Genomic DNA, 16,947 nt, shown 5'->3' on the forward strand with positions numbered 1-16,947 from the left:
CTCAGTGATGGGATGGGATTAAGAGGGATGCACTTTTGCCCTGCAACTAAGAAGGTGACAGTTTGAGTCTCGTAACTATCACATTTCGGAAAGGTGGAAAAGAAGTTATTTAGTAATACCATTCCTTGTCCTCCATGCCAAATTGAGTAGTATGCTTTCTAGGTGTTTTTCGCCTTCAGATAAGGTTGGTCCTGTAAATTAGAACAAGGTCTCAGGAGACCTGCCTGATAAACTGTAAGCAAACTGAAATTAACAAATGTAGAACTATACAGGATTTCACATAGAGGAAATATTAATTGGTATAAATTGGCTGTCTAATAAAGGAAATGAAGATTTGGTGGTATGAAACGGTACCTATTAGTAAAGTTATTATTTATATGCATAAATAGCACCATGATCACATAAAAAAGAAAGAGTAGAAGCAATAAGGAAAAGCTAAGGGGATATTACGCGGCGAAAAGATGAAAAACGTTGGCGAAAAATGATAGCAAGTCAAGTATAAGATTGAAACACACATACATGATTTGTGTGACTAAAGGAAATGCATCCTTGTTGAATGTGGATCGGAGGAATTCAAGGAGGTGTTCTTTGTCGTTATCAAGCGGGGGAGATGTGAATACCTGGGGATGATGCTTGATTTGTTTCATGGTGGAGAAGTTCAATGAGTACGCTAAGTAAGCAGTTGTGGACGTACGGACAAGTGTTTATTTGGTTGACCGGTGTAGCTGGCAAAGTTCGAAATTGGCCTTTATGCACTGTAGCCCCCGCATATTAGAGTGGGAAGTCGTGGGAAGTCGTGAGGTAAGGTAAAGGTAACTTAAGTGAAGGGAGCCAGCAATATTTTAAAAACCCAAAAGTACCGGTACAAGAAATTTGACGTAAAATGTAAAACATAAACCGTTAAAGATCTGAAGACAGGAGACAGCTAAAAATGCATGATTGGGTGGTGTAACAAACACCAAACCACAGTGCTGACAAGATTGAGTATTTGAATATATTGGGGAATTTGGGGTTATCCAAAAGCTGTGTAGTTAGACATATATGTAGTAGAGCTTGGATAATTTCGTACAGGGAGTACAACCAAATCATACACATTAAGTTTTCTCTATAGACACCACCTGCGAGCAAATGATTTAATTGAAATTAATGAATGATGATAGTTGTCATGAGTCTAGCAATATTTTTATTTAAGACGTGGTTTTTGATCTAAAATGCCTGTTTAACGGTTGGCAGATGAAGAGTTGATTCAGGATTGACAATGACAATGACAATCTCCCAGAGAGAAAGGAATAACATCTAAGGTCGGGGGATGGACAAGAGTCACTGGACACCCGTTACATCTGTTGGTGTCATCCGCCTGTGTGACTCACACTAAACCTGTCAGGCCAGCGCGATTTTATTCACAAACCCTTTGAGGACACACACACAGATACACCCCCTTGAGATAACCCCAAGAAGACAGAAACACACACACAAACACAATGCCACGCAAACACACACGGGCATACACTCACATACGTTAAGGCTACAACATGTACATGCCAGACTGTTATTGCACATGTATGGGGAGTACGAATTAGGGAAGAATTACAAGTACAGCTTGGCAATTAACTGATCAGCTATAATAGATCATCGGTTGTTGATAGTGATTTTATTATCCAAGCATAGGATTTGATTTAATCTTGGAGGATTTAGTATCTGATGTCAGAATTGGTTTATAATTGCAGAAGGACATAAACGGTAAGGAGATTGGCGCAGACATCAGAGATAGTTTGTTGGTTCTCAGAGGGAGCTGTTGGACTTTTTCTTGTATCCTCACAGACAGTCAGGTCCAGAAAAGTTAACAATTTTTTAGGGCGATACATTACGGGCTTTTTTCTGAGGTTGGCAAATTTACTCCATTATTTCTTGGGAAGTGGTTATGGTGACATGGTGTTCCTAAAACACATTTCTGATGAATTTGATTCGATTAACGTGAGTTCTTTGGATGGAGAAAATGATATTTTTACAGTATCTAAAAGTTTATGAAAAAGAAAGTAGAAAGAAATACTCATGCAATGCCAAAGATGAACTCTGGAATTTTAACAGCAACTACCCCTGTTGGTGCGGTACAGAAAAGCAACTTCCTCGCTAAAGAGATTGCAGAAATATCAAAGAAATGGCATAAGCGTGGCTATAAATTGATCAACCCTAGCCAGTGAATGAAACCCTTAATGAATGAATTAATCCTCTATTCTTTTCAGGGAAGGTCACTTGAGAACAAGCTCTCTTTTCCAGAGACGCCCTGACCACAAACGGCATGAATATATGTCCACAATATGTTCATAAATCACGATTACCTTCAGACTGTAGAACATTGAACAACAGGCAATTTGGAAATATCCAAAGAGATAAGATGGTTTAGCTCAAGAGCTGACTATAAACCATTCCGCTTCTGAGGAACACTGGCTTGAGAAGCACTCTTCCCCAATACAATTCGTATAGTGGGAATGTCTAACATTAAGGACTCTAGTAAACAAGAATGAAAATTACAATTTCTCAATGAGATAATATTGTTGAGATAGTCGGAGAAAACATGCAGCAGGGCCTTTAGATAAAAACCATGCAGTACTGTTCCCTCCTTACAGATAAAAATGGTGATCCAGATTTGTTGTGAAGGACACAGTGATGAGTTCTAAACCCATTGCCTGTAATAAACAAAGGGTGATACCCTGCCTCAAGGGGTTTCAAAGGGGGGAGAGCAGCATGAATGTAGATGACATCAGTATAATCTAGAACAAATAGAAAAATGACTTGAGCAAGTTATTTTCTACATTTCAAAGTAAAGCAAGCTCAGTTATGATAAATAATTGATCATTTACTCCTTAGTTCTAAGTTGGTTCAGAAATAGGAATCTAAAAGATGGCTCATCATCTACTTAGATGCTGGGATATCTGTAACTATGAACCCTGTCAACAGGAGTCCCATTCAATCTAGAGATACTGTAGGAGCCAAAATGTGCATCTGTTCTGAATTGTTTACTTTTGTTTAGGCAGCGCACATTATTATTATCATTATTGTTGTTTGTTTTGTATTCTTGTTATGATTTCAGGTAAGAGGAAGTGGGTTTGGCCTCCACATTATTTCACCTGCGCAGTTTGTTCGCGGGTGCGCTAGTAGACAAAGAAGGTTGAGTGAGGCCCTATATTTTTTCTTTGACCGTAATTTTGATGTAACTTTGGCCATCATTTTTCTACTTGATTTTGACCATAACTTTCGTTAATAAACTCGAGAAACTTATCTGGAATTGGACTAAAGTTTTTCATTCAACGAGTCACAGAAAGGAGCCTGCTTTGCCTATCAGCGGATTATTATTAAATTAAATAAGACGCTACAATTTAGTCAAAGAAAAAATTTATACATCCTTGACACGGCACAGACATGACTTCATCGCATCGGCAAGCGCAATGGTGTTTGGAATGAAAGAACACTGGATTATATTGGCTTTTCACTCTTCGGAAGGACGGAGGAGATGCACTGACTGATGCCGCGGCGCAGACTTTCAACGGCAGCGCATCATGGCCAGGAAGCGGTAGGCTGTTTTAATTCCCTCTGTGTATATTATAAGTTTGAACACAGTCGGAGGAGCTGTCGCTTGTCCATTGGGGACTGTTGGTTGGCCTGCTTTGTGCGTCTTTGGAGATTTTGGAGCTGGTTTGACTGCTTGTTACGCGCTGACTGCCGCGCTCCGTTGAGATGAAAATGCAATGGAAAATCATGTTGACCACTGTTGAGCAATTGTGAATTACGTGTTTTGCTGTGTTCATGGATGAAATGCGCATATTGGAAAATGCAAAATGAGTGACACTAAAGGAGTGGATGAAATGGATGAGAGGAGACCAGTCAAGCTTACGGCTAAGGCTTTGGCTTACAAAATTGAAAATCTTCAGAAAGAACGACAAACAAACGTGAGAAAAATTAAAGAGCTTATAAAGGAAACTAAAGAGCTAATGAAAAATGATGAAAATGCAAAGGATGTGCAATTCGCAGTGGAGAAATTGACTCATCTGTACGACAATGCAAAGGATGCACATGAGTCAGTTGTTGTATTGCTTCCTCAAAAGGAACAGGAAACTCATAGTGACTGGTTCAAACACATGACAAAATGCAAAACAGAATTCGTGGAAGATGCAAACCGATGGTTGTCTGAAACTGGAAGGCCGTTTCCTCAAACAGGTCACGTGACTGCAGATTTACCAATTGCTGAAGAAACAGATATTTCTCCCACTTTCACCCGAGGCACCTGTGGAATTTAAAGAAACAATTATCCACACTGACAACATAACATTCCCTTATATCAATCGAACATGAAGGCAACATCCGATGTTCATGATGAAATACAACCAAGTGACAGTGTGTCAAATATTGAAAGCAGAAGAAGCAAGAAAAGTTCATCTGGGTCAAGCTCTAAAATTTCAAGTACAGCATCTGCACATATAAAGGCCGAAGCTGAAGTGGCTGCTCTTATCATACGACAAAAAACGTTGAAGGACAAGCACATCTTGGAGGCACAAGAGGAACAGCTGAGGAGGAAAAAGGAGCAACTGGAACTGGAAGCAAACATTGCTGCTACAATGGCCAAAATAAAAGTATTAAGTGCTGCAAAGGGATCAAGTGTACAAAGTAACCTCTCAAAAGTGTCTGACGGTATGGAATCATATTTCGACAGAGGACAACAACAAAAGAAAACAGTTGATGCTGAAGCAGATACTTTTGTACCCCAGATACATACACAGGGACAAATACCCCTAAGGCACAGTGTATGTGATCCACAAACAAAAAAAATAACAGTTACGGACAGAGCTGCGAGTCAAGTACAATCTTTCACTGCAGGTCCCTCGATGCTTCAACTAAGTAACAGGAATCCAAGTGAACACGCACATGTGATATCTCCAACTACACTACCTGTTTCAAGTAACGGTGACCAGAACAATATAGTCTCTGTCTTGGAAAAGCAAAATGAAATTACTGCATTATTAGTCCAACAACAGTGCCTGTCTTCCATGCCCAAGAAAGATATTCAAGTTTTCGATGGTGACCCACTTCAGTACCAAACATTCATTAAATCTTTTGAACACAGTATTGAAAACAATAGCAAAAATCCCAGAGACTGTCTTTATTATCTGGAACAATACACAAGAGGACAGCCAAGAGAACTAGTAAGGAGTTGCCTACATATGACCTCTGACAGAGGATTCAGGAAAGCTAAATCTTTACTTCAGGAGCATTTTGGACATGAGCATAAGATTGCTACAGCTTACATGGAGAAGGCTCTATCATGGTCATCAATAAAACCAGATGACACAAAGGCTCTACAAGTATACACTCTGTTTCTAAGAGGATGTTGCAACGCCATGGAGGACGTCAGCTACATGCATGAGCTTGACATGCCCTCTAATATGCTAGCCATCATAAAGAAAATGCCTTACCGGCTGAGGGATAAATGGAGAACAGTGGCCTGTGATCTCCAGGAGAAAAACAAACAAAGAGCTACCTTTAAAGACATGGTGAATTTCCTGGAGAGGCAGGTAAAAATCATAACAGATCCACTCTTTGGAGACATCAAGGATGCAACAAGCCAAAATGTTATGAGGTCTAAGACACAGCCTCATTCAAGGATAAAAGGAAATATCTTTGCTACGACTGTGACAGTTGCAGAAAAGAAAATTGGAGGAACAAAGGAAAACTTACCTGTGGACAGGAGTTGTTTGTTCTGTGGAGGTGGACATGCTTTAGAGAAGTGTCCACAGTTGGAAAAAAGGGCACACAGTGAGAAAATCACGTTCCTGAAAGAAAATGGAGTATGTTTTGGCTGTCTGTGTAAGGGACATATCAGCAAAGACTGCCGGAAGAGACTCACTTGTGATGTATGCAGTTTAAAGCATCCTACAATGCTGCATATCCACCAGAAAAGGAAGGAAATTGACAAAGAACAGGCAGAAAAAAGGAAAGGAGCTAAAGACACTGCCGTAGCCTCTGTTCAGACAAGTGGTCTTAGTGGGGCCGGCGAAGATAACTGCAAGCTCTCAATAGTACCTGTACAAGTTAAAGCTAAAAAAGGAAATATAACTGTGCATACTTATGCTTTTCTCGATCCAGGTAGCACCGCATCATTTTGCACAGTGGGATTGATGAATAAGCTTAACCTTCAGGGAAAGAGATCAAGCATTCTATTACAAACTATGGGACAAAGGAAAGTTGTTGAAACTAGCATCGTTTCTGGCCTTGAAGTCAGTGGACTGGACAGCAATGATTTTTGTGATCTGCCAAGCATATACACCCAGAAAATTATGCCTGTGCACAAAGGAAACATCCCACATCAGAATGATATTGATAACTGGCCTCATTTCAGTGATGTTCATCTACCTGAAATCAACTCTGAGATAGAGCTGCTGATTGGATCAGATGTACCAAAGGCTCTGGAACCTCTTGATGTAATACGCAGCATGGGAGATGGACCTTATGCAGTCAAAACCATGCTTGGTTGGACAGTGAATGGCCCTTTAGGAGGAAGAAATGATGTTCAAGAGAAGTCTGTGATAAATGTGAACAGGATCGCAGTCATGAAACTTGATGAGCTGTGGCAACAACAATTCAAGAACGACTTTCCTGAATGCATTAGGGATGACCAAGAACCCTCAAAGGAAGATCAACAGTTCTTGGATTTAGTTTCAAAATCTGCCCAACTAATCAATGGTCATTTTTGCATTGCATTACCTTTAAAGGAGAGGAAAATACACATGCCTGACAATAGAAGTGTTGCAGAACAACGGACACTAAACCTAAAGAAAAGATTCAAGAGAGATTGTTCTTTTCATTTGGACTACACTAACTTTATGTCAGACATGTTATCTAAAGGTTATGCAGAGATGGTGCCAGATGATGTCTTGGAACGCAGTGATGGCAGAAAATGGTTTCTGCCACATCATGGAGTTTTGCATCCACAAAAGAAGAAACTGCGAGTGGTATTTGACTGTGGAGCAACATTTCAGGGAGTTTCATTGAATTCTCAGCTCCTACAGGGGCCAGACCTGACCAGTACTTTGATAGGAGTCTTGACCAGATTCCGTAAAGAGCCTGTCGTCATCACTGCAGACATCGAAGCAATGTTTCACCAAGTGAAAGTACCAAATGAGGACCGTGACTTGTTACGGTTCCTCTGGTGGCCTGATGGAGACTACAGTCAGAACATGATGGAATATAGAATGACAGTGCACCTATTTGGAGCCACTTCATCTCCAAGTTGTGCGAACTTTGCTCTTCGGAAATGTGCTGAGGACAACAAGAAACAATTCAGCCCGCAAGCTGTAAACACCATCATAAACAACTTTTACGTTGATGATTGCCTTGCCTCAGCAGCTTCAGAAGAGAATGCAATAGCTCTTTATCATGACCTATGAGCAATCTGTTTCCAGGGAGGCTTTCTACTTACCAAATGGATAAGCAACAGTCGTCATGTATTGGCTGCCATACCTGAAACAGAGAGAGCAAAATGAAATAAAAAATCTGGATTTGGACAGTGGCAACCTTCCTGTGGAGAGAGTGTTAGGTGTTCAATGGTGTGTGCAATCTGATGTCTTTAAGTTCAAAATCATCCTTAAAGACAGACCTCTCACCAGACGGGGGATTCTTTCAATAGTCAGCTCAGTATATGATCCCCTAGGAATACTGGCACCTGTAGTCCTGACCGCCAAGAAGATCCTGCAAGATTTGTGTCGGAAAAAGATCGGTTGGGATGATACAATACCAAACTCAATTGTACAGAAATGGCTGAGTTGGATTCAAGAACTTCATAAATTGGAAGACTTTAAAGTTGACAGATGCCTTAAACCTACCAACTTTGGAACAGTGACATCTGCACAACTGCATCATTTTGCTGATGCATGTGAGGACGGTTATGGAACTGTTAGCTATCTGTTACTGCATAACAGTCACGACCAGGCACATTGTGGGTTCATAATGGGGAAAGCAAGGGTGGCTCCATTAAAGCCAGCCAGCATTCCCCGAATGGAGTTAACTGCTGCTACCATGGCGAGCAGAATGGACACAATGTGGAGAAAAGAACTGCAGATGAAGCTAGCAGAATCCATATTCTGGACCGATAGCACCTCCGTTCTCAAGTACATCAACAATAAGACCACAAGGTTCCGAACTTTTGTAGCCAACAGAGTCTCTGAAATTGCCAAAGTCTCACATCCATCACAGTGGAGATATGTGAACACAGCTAACAACCCAGCAGATTTGGCCTCCCGAGGTTTATCAGTTTTGTCTTTTCTAAAGAAAGAAATTTGGAAATCTGGACCTCAGTTTCTTCTGCTGCCTCAGGGAGAGTGGCCTCAAAATCCTGACAGACTAGAGGAAATCTCACCAAAAGACTCTGAAGTCAGGAGCATAACCATCAATGCTACTCAGACAAAAACAAATGAAGTAGATCCAATAACCAGTCTAATCCATCATTTCTCACCCTGGACTGATTTGAAAAGAGCAGTAGCATGGATTCTCAGAGTTAAAAGAACACTCTTACATCATAGCAGAAAACGAAAACATGCACATGGTGCTCATGTTCAGCTTCATGCAGACAGCACCCACCAAGAAAATCTGCAACGAAAGAAAACAGGAAATCATGAGGCTCAGGAAAACAGTAGACTCACAGTTGAAGAATTGGCTAACGCTGAGCTGGAGATCATATGCTATTGCCAGAGAAAAAGATTTGCAGATGAAATCTCAAGTCTGAAAAAAGGAATGAATGTTAAAAGGACGAGCCACATTCATAAACTCAACCCCATTCTGGACAAAAAATTATTGCTAGTTGGCGGGCGACTCAGCAGGGCAGCAATGCCAGAAGAGATGAAACATCCGATTATACTGGCCAAAGAGTTTCACATTTCTGAGTTAATTCTCCGTCATGTTCACGAAGAGGTGGGTCATGGTGGTCGCAACCATATGCTAGCGAGACTACGTCAGAAATATTGGATTCCTGGTGCCACTGTGTCAATCAGGAAAATTTTGTCAAAGTGTGTTGTTTGTCGGCGTTTAAATGCTACTCCTGGACAACGAAAGATGGCAGACTTACCGATGGACAGAGTCTCTCCTGATGAACCCCCCTTCACATATGTTGGAGTTGATTATTTTGGACCCTTTGGAGTAAAACGAGGACGGACTGTTGTGAAGCGCTATGGTGTTATCTTCACGTGTTTAGCTATAAGAGCAGTTCACATTGAAGTGGCATCATCACTGGACACAGATTCTTTCATCCATGCCCTTCGCCGTTTTATAGCCAGACGTGGTCAAGTGAAAGAACTACGGTCCGACAATGGCACCAATTTTGTGGGAGCTCAACGTGAAATGAGGGAGGCAATTAAAAGCTGGAATCAAGATCAGATTCATAATACTCTACTCCAAAAGGGAATCAACTGGATCTTCCATCCCCCTGCTGGCTCACACCATGGAGGTGTATGGGAAAGATTAATTAGATCAGTGCGAAAGGTTCTTAATTCCACCCTCAACGTGCAAAACCTTGATGAGGAGGGTCTTCACACAGTTTCATGTGAAGTTGAGGCCATTCTTAACAGTCGTCCTATCACCAAAGCTTCAACAGATCCAAATGACCTTGAAGCACTTACCCCGAATCACCTTTTGCTTCTTAAGACCAAACCGTCACTGCCACCAGGACAGTTTCAGAGAGAAGACATATATGATCGCCGCAGGTGGAGACAAGTTCAGTATATGTCAGATTTGTTCTGGAAAAGGTGGACAAAAGAATATCTTCCCCAACTGCAGGAACGACAAAAATGGTCTAACATCAGACGCAACTTCACACCAGGAGACATCGTGATCATCGTGGACGACTCCGCACCTCGAAACTCCTGGCTAACTGGGAAAATCATCGAGACCATCGTGGACAAAAAGGGGCTTGTGCGTCATGTTCAGATCAAGACCAAGACCGGCTTTCTGAACAGACCCATCAACAAGATCTGTCTCCTACTGGAAGCAGAGGATTTTTTGACAAATCCCAATTGACCTTTTTGACCCCCAGACCTTGACCTTACCAACAGCACAAATTAGACTATGGACTGGATTAATTAAGAGTGAGGTGGTGAAGATCACTCCTCTTATAAGACTGATAAACTCCGACTATATGGAAGAAGAAAGAAGATCTACACAAAACATTGAAAATATTGTGTGTTAGAATATATTGAGTTTGATTATAATTTCATTGTAATTATTATTTGAAACATAATAATTAGGGGCTGGTATTGTAGGAGCCAAAATGTGCATCTGTTCTGAATTGTTTACTTTTGTTTAGGCAGCGCACATTATTATTATCATTATTGTTGTTTGTTTTGTATTCTTGTTATGATTTCAGGTAAGAGGAAGTGGGTTTGGCCTCCACATTATTTCACCTGCGCAGTTTGTTCGCGGGTGCGCTAGTAGACAAAGAAGGTTGAGTGAGGCCCTATATTTTTTCTTTGACCGTAATTTTGATGTAACTTTGGCCATCATTTTTCTACTTGATTTTGACCATAACTTTCGTTAATAAACTCGAGAAACTTATCTGGAATTGGACTAAAGTTTTTCATTCAACGAGTCACAGAAAGGAGCCTGCTTTGCCTATCAGCGGATTATTATTAAATTAAATAAGATGCTACAGATACTACTATTCATAAGCGAAATGTTGTTATTGTAGAGTTGTTTGAAAACTAGGGATAGAAAAGCTAAGGACATCTAAAGAAAAGAAGGAGAAGCTTGCGGAGGAATCGGGTACTTCAGGTGTGCGGCTCAATCAGGGTCAGATGAAGGGGTAAGTCACCAATCAAAACAAACTCTGCTCAGCTCCAGTTGCATAATTGTGGGACCAAAGGAAGCACCTATGAAAACAAACAAGGATGAGTATCTTGGCAAAGAAGGGGATATCCCAGACATGACTCTGATGATAGTCAAGGATTATGAACAAGAACATGTGGGAGAAATGACGGCAGAACTGGGAGATGCCACTTGTGTTTCAACAAAAAGAAAACGCTGCCATTTGGGAAAGTAAAGACCAGGGGTTCATAATACTTATGATCTCCACCCAAGGACTGGGACAATCACAGACAGTACAACTGACACACAAATCAATGTACAGTGTCAAGTCAGAGTCGGGTCGCCCGAAAGAAGAAAATGTTGCGACATGTTCCAGAATGTTTGTGGTTACAACACACCACTGACATTGGACTCATGAAATCAACCAAGACCGGAGCCTGGCCTCCATGGAAGAACCAGTATTCACTAAAGGAGGAAGCAATCCAAGGGGATTTCATCACAAAGTAAAGGGCTGCTACAAGCAAATGTCCTGAAGACAACTCAAAATCCCAAGGGCAACACGCTGCCGCCTGTAAAGAAACCAGACGACTCTTATCACTTTGTGCACGGTTCACGAGCAATGAATAAAGTGGTGGCTGACTTTCCAACAGATGTTCCTAATCCACATGCCTTGGTGGCTCAGGTTCCTCCAAAAGCTATGTACTTCACAGTGTTAGATTTGTGTGCAACCTTCTGCAGCGTTCTCTTAGTGCTGAATCCTAGGAGTTGTTCGGTTTTACATACAGGAAAAAACATAGAGACACCTCACACATCATATACCTAATTTAGTGGAGTGGAAATTGAAACAAGAAATATGAATTTAAAAAGTTCTTACAGGCCCCGATCATACTAAGATACTGAAGAAGAACTAAAATACTCATAGTAAAAAGGAAAATATAACAAAATAAAACAGTAAAAATGTAAGGTTGTAAAATATACAGAAGGAGTAAAATATAACAAATTGGATAAATGAATAAATACAGCAAGGGGTAAATAAATAAACGCAGCAAGCTGAGTTGCACTCAGGAGGGATAAACTGAAGATCAGGGTGTGATAGACAGGAACTGTCATTTAAATTAGACCACATAGATGCTGCAGGTTTTTGATACAAGGCCTCCAAGGTGAACTGTAGCACACTAAGCAGCTGGCTAAACTGGTTTAATATTTGGGTGAGTGAGCTTTTATGTTTCAAACAGAAGTTCCCAAGTCAGAATGCAAGGGTAAAATAATAAGATATTCAATAGAAACATGGCAAAGGAGGGTCAGGATACATTTGTAGAATATCTTGGGCTATAGGAATAGGAGAGTGTCATTTTAACAAGGAACACAGCAGTGAATTTTGTTGAACATTTGCCAACCCCAGAAAATGAGGTACCACATGATGGTGTCAAGAAGCAAATGGGCAAGCCCATGTTGCAAGGGGGGAGGTCAAGAGAAAAATCCTAAAAGAGTATGGTTTTTGGGCACCATATTTGCTTGAACAAATTGATCATGTCATAAGCAGATGCACAATCTGCTTAAAAAACAATGTCAGAAAAGGGGTGACGGTCCCTCCTGGCTACATTCCAACTCCAAAAGGCCCCATGCGTGAACTAGTTATGGATTTTGTTGACATGATAAGACCAGTGGGAGGTAAAAGATACATGTTAGTGGTCGTAGACAGATTTTCACGGTGGCCTGAGGCTTGTCCTACCAAACGGAAAGATGCTCAGTCGGTTGCCAAGTTCTTATGTCGAGAGGTCATAAGCCGATGGGGACTCCCAGATCGCATATCCTCAGATAATGGGAGAGAGTTTGTGGATAAAATTGTAGATTTGATTCTACAGAAATCGGGAATTTGACATGTAGGAGCGGTTTATCATCTCCTGAAAACCAAGACATCTGCGAAAATCAATAGTCCTGAAAAAACGCATTGTTAAAATCTGCCAACACACAGGTCTAAATTGGGTATCGCTTGAGTAAATTACGAGAGAATCTATCCCTTTTGGAGGAAAAAATGAAGGTGTATATTAAATATTTGACTAATTTACATGGGAGTATATTCATGTATGTCTCCGACAGGCAAAACCAGGAGGAGGTGTTAGAGAGTCTTGAGAAGCAAAAAAGAGACAGAGGGAGACCTGGAGAAAAGGTGTTTGTGAAGGGGTTGAGAAGGAAATGGCTCAATGACCACAGGAGGAAGGATTAAAGGAAACTACAATCTCTTTACCTCTATACGTAGAGTATAGCCAGAAGACCAAGGAGAATATAAGTGTTCTTATAAGGATTTACAGCTTGAGAGTTGAAGAGGACAAGGCACGTGGTCTGGGCCAACCTACAAGACCATCAGTGTGAGTCTGGTGACATTCAGTGACTAGTTTACAGCCTGCAGGCTATAAATTGGCGTTGCTCAGAACGAAGGTGTTAAACAACCCACTTGGCTAAATAGACTACTTAAAGTGTTTGTTTGATGAGATCCAGCATATAAGAAGATCAGAGTGAAGGTGAAGTTTGTCAGAATGATAAGCCCATTGAAAGTTTAGGCAAATCTGTCCCAGTGAGTCACCGAAACATGAGGAATAAAAGGGGAAATTAGGAAATCTGACCTTTTAGAGTAACCACTGAAATAGGGGCAGACGAGTAGGGTGTTGCCATTGAAAGGTAAAAGTAAGTATAGAATGTTTAAAGGTCAGAGCATTGAGCAGTACATAGATAAGTACACAATAAGATACAAATATTGATGAGACACGTACGTACACAGAAACTGTGATTGGTTGCTAAAGACAAAGCATAGCTTCTAACAACATTTGGTAGTTTGATGGCCTTAAGCAAAAGTTTAGTTTGGAAATATAAGAGATTTATATAAGCAAATTGTGTTAATGTTGTAGACTTGTAGACTATGTAAAGGAAACTGTTGAGGTCAAGGCTTTTGTTGTTCAGTCTATTATAAATCAAGGTGCCATTGTTGAATCGCTAATCTCGCCATGTATCATCTTGTCTGAAAATAAATCCAAGGGGGGTGGAGCTAATTAAAATAGCCTATGGTTGTGTATAGGTATTACTATACAAAGGCATAGTTAAACTGAGACAATGTCTCTACTTTGTTTTCTGGCAGAAAACAGTCCTAAAGTTTGGAAGGACAAGTTGCAACTTATTTCACAAAAAATCTAAGGCGCTATTATACTCCGGAGGGTCATGAATTGGGTTCCGATTACATCCAGACAATCTTGGATGTTCGAAAATTGTTAAGGAAAACAAACGATTGCCTTATTGGATTTAACAGGCTATTGTTGTCCATGGATTTATAATTTTGTGGAGATCTCCCAACCCATGTATAACACATGGGGAAACATTTGACAGGACTGACGTCGACTGACTTGTGAGGCAGAGATAACCTCTACTGACTTAAATTTACTGACTTAGATCAATTACTCACTTAATCAAAGCATGAGTGTGGAACTAACAAAGGTGTTACTAACAATGTTGCATGTCACTCTGAAATGATGTACAGTCCTTAACACATTAGTTTAACTTCCTACAGGTCCGGATCCATGTTTGGAAGTGGTCGACACTGCGTCAAACCAACTCAGCATTGTTTGACACACGCCCCACATTAACCCGAACTCAATTTCTTTTCAGATGATTCTGCTAGTGAAACATCCAACCAATGGATCTACACATGTCTCGTAAGCAATATGTAATGACATGTCTGCTCAAGCAGCTAAAAATGTGGCAATAACTTGAGGTTTTTCTTTCTAGGAACAGGAAAGAATGTCGCAGTCAACAGTAAATTCCAAATAACATTAACGTCCACCTGTCTGTGTATCGGTATATAACGTTTATACAGGTTTGCTGACCCAGTGCAGCTCCAAAGGCAGTTGCTCTTACATCTATCTCTCCAGGGACAAGAAGTTGGAAGTACTGGAACACCAAGGAAAGAGGTCGGAAATGTCATTACAGGCAATGAATAAAAAAGAAGATTCGGTGACATCAATTCAAACCATGGTTCAGAGGCAGCAGAATAGGCTGTTCCAGGGAGTTTAAGCAAAATACAATTGAAAAATAAAAATGCTGTTTGATGTATGATAATTAGTTTGGGGATAAAATGAAATAACATGAGGTGTTGATGACAAGAACGGAGGAAGGCAGCAGTGTTGCCTGGAGCAGAGGTGTCCAAACTTTGAATGGGGATCAGAATGGATGAAGAAGGGAATGGGGAAAAAAAAATATAGAAAATATTAATGCAAAACTGTAGATTGAAAGTAGGATATAAGATTGAAAATTTGGAAAATGCATGATAATTAAAGCAAATTGGGGTTGCACAGTGGTTATTCGAGGCTATATCAGGTGATTAGTATGACATGACAGATGTATATGAGCAGACATACATAACATGCCATACAAAGCAAAATAGAAGTAAAGGGGAGATTAATAGAGAGCCATTTCGGATCCAGGAGTTGGATTTTGGACATGCCTGATCTACAACACACAACAATAGTGATGGATGTTGTGTTCGTAGTATATAGTATCTGATTTTTGTTTGCAAAGATAGTGGTTGGTTTTCTCTTCTCAGGACAACAAGGGAGAGATTAACCTGCCCAGGGACAGGACTGAGAGAGAATTCATCAATTCAGAGTGTTACGGACAACATGCCGCTCTAGATGGCAATGCTGCTGAAGACCAAGAATTCAGTTGATTTGTTATGTTATATAGAATTGGACAAATTCTATGTTTTCATATATATGTATATCCATATGTCATGATGTGGGAATTGTTGTGTTTTATTGTAACCATGTGATAATTGCAAATGAATTAAGGAATGAGCAATAATCGTAATATTATAATATTTTAATTAGGTTTTAATCTTTATACCGTCGCACAGCGATGTACACTTTTTATTAATAGTTGAAAATAGGACCTGTGAAAGGTTTGGAGTTCAATGGCCGATTGGCATATGGTCATTCAATTAGAAGATAAATGGTAATTGGTAATTATTAAAGGAGTTTCCCCGTCTGGATTGGCTTGAAGGTGTGGATTCTCTATAATTTATTAGTAAGGTTTCCTATTTCTTTTTAATACTCATTAGGAGGGGTAGAGTTTTGGAATAGGATGCAACAGCTGATTTGTGGGATTCCTCTACAACTACACCTGAGAAGCCATAAGCAAAGATTTCGAGAATAAAAAGTTTCAGAGTTTTTTGAAAAGGAGTGTACCTGAGAGGAGTCCTGCAAGAGGCTAAGGGTAGCTGAATTCGACCTAATTAGGATAAATAATTAGTTATCTAGTCATAAAGTAACTTAAAATAAGGTGCTATAGGACCTAATAAGAAATTAATTAAATAGCTTTCCATAAATTTCAGTTCAAAATAGGACTCTGAACTTAGTAACAAGATTGGATGAAGAACCCTTTGTTGAAAACAGATAAGCTCGGCGCCAGAAAGTTGGATAAAGATAAAAATCATTGTGAATGTGTTTGTACGATTTTTTCGAGACCCTGCAGGTCTCGAAGGGGGGAATATGAGGTGTCTGGATGGCAACACATTCTGATTTTTGAATTTACTTAGTGTAGATTAAATGATGACTAATTGTTTCTCCTCATATGAGTTAAAGAGTGTAGACAGTGGGAAGCTCACAGCTCCAGGGGTCCTAAAGTAGTTTTTCAACTGGTGAAGGCTAAAGGTTAGTAGACGGCAGGCCATCATAAAGTACTAAAACCTGAAGTTGGCCCCCACCAAATGGTGGGAGATGCCCAAACGTTTATGTTCCCATAGAGGGATGGGGAACCCATTTGGGTCATTTTGGGGACAAGACCTACAGTTGACCGCAGCCAGGTCAGATGAGTTAGGAAGAAGAGTAGGGAAACGGGTCAACTCCTCTTTTAGTCTATTGGATAATATGCCAAAATAACCAATTAGAAGAAATGGGTGTTTACTGGGAAAGGGGCTCTAAAGGCCGGTGCAGGGAAAGAAACAGGGGGTGGCACTTGGAAAAACCTCCTAAGAGCAAAAGGCTGAGGTTTTGAGGGAGCAGAGGGCAGAGCATTTTTTGGCATTGTTTTGTCCACAGATTTGATAATATCAGAACACGG

The 16,947-nt window shown here is 40.4% G+C and overlaps 1 protein-coding gene across 1 annotated transcript in view; it reads right to left on the reverse strand.

The window, feature by feature from the left end:
- The window catches only part of LOC115583254 (putative selection and upkeep of intraepithelial T-cells protein 1 homolog), a 108,624-nt gene that overhangs the window by 73,425 nt on the left and 18,252 nt on the right, over positions 1-16,947 (reverse strand). The gene's annotated exons all lie outside the window — the stretch shown is intronic.

This window comes from Sparus aurata, chromosome 6 (genome assembly GCF_900880675.1).
Source record: "Sparus aurata chromosome 6, fSpaAur1.1, whole genome shotgun sequence".
NCBI lineage: Eukaryota > Metazoa > Chordata > Actinopteri > Spariformes > Sparidae > Sparus > Sparus aurata.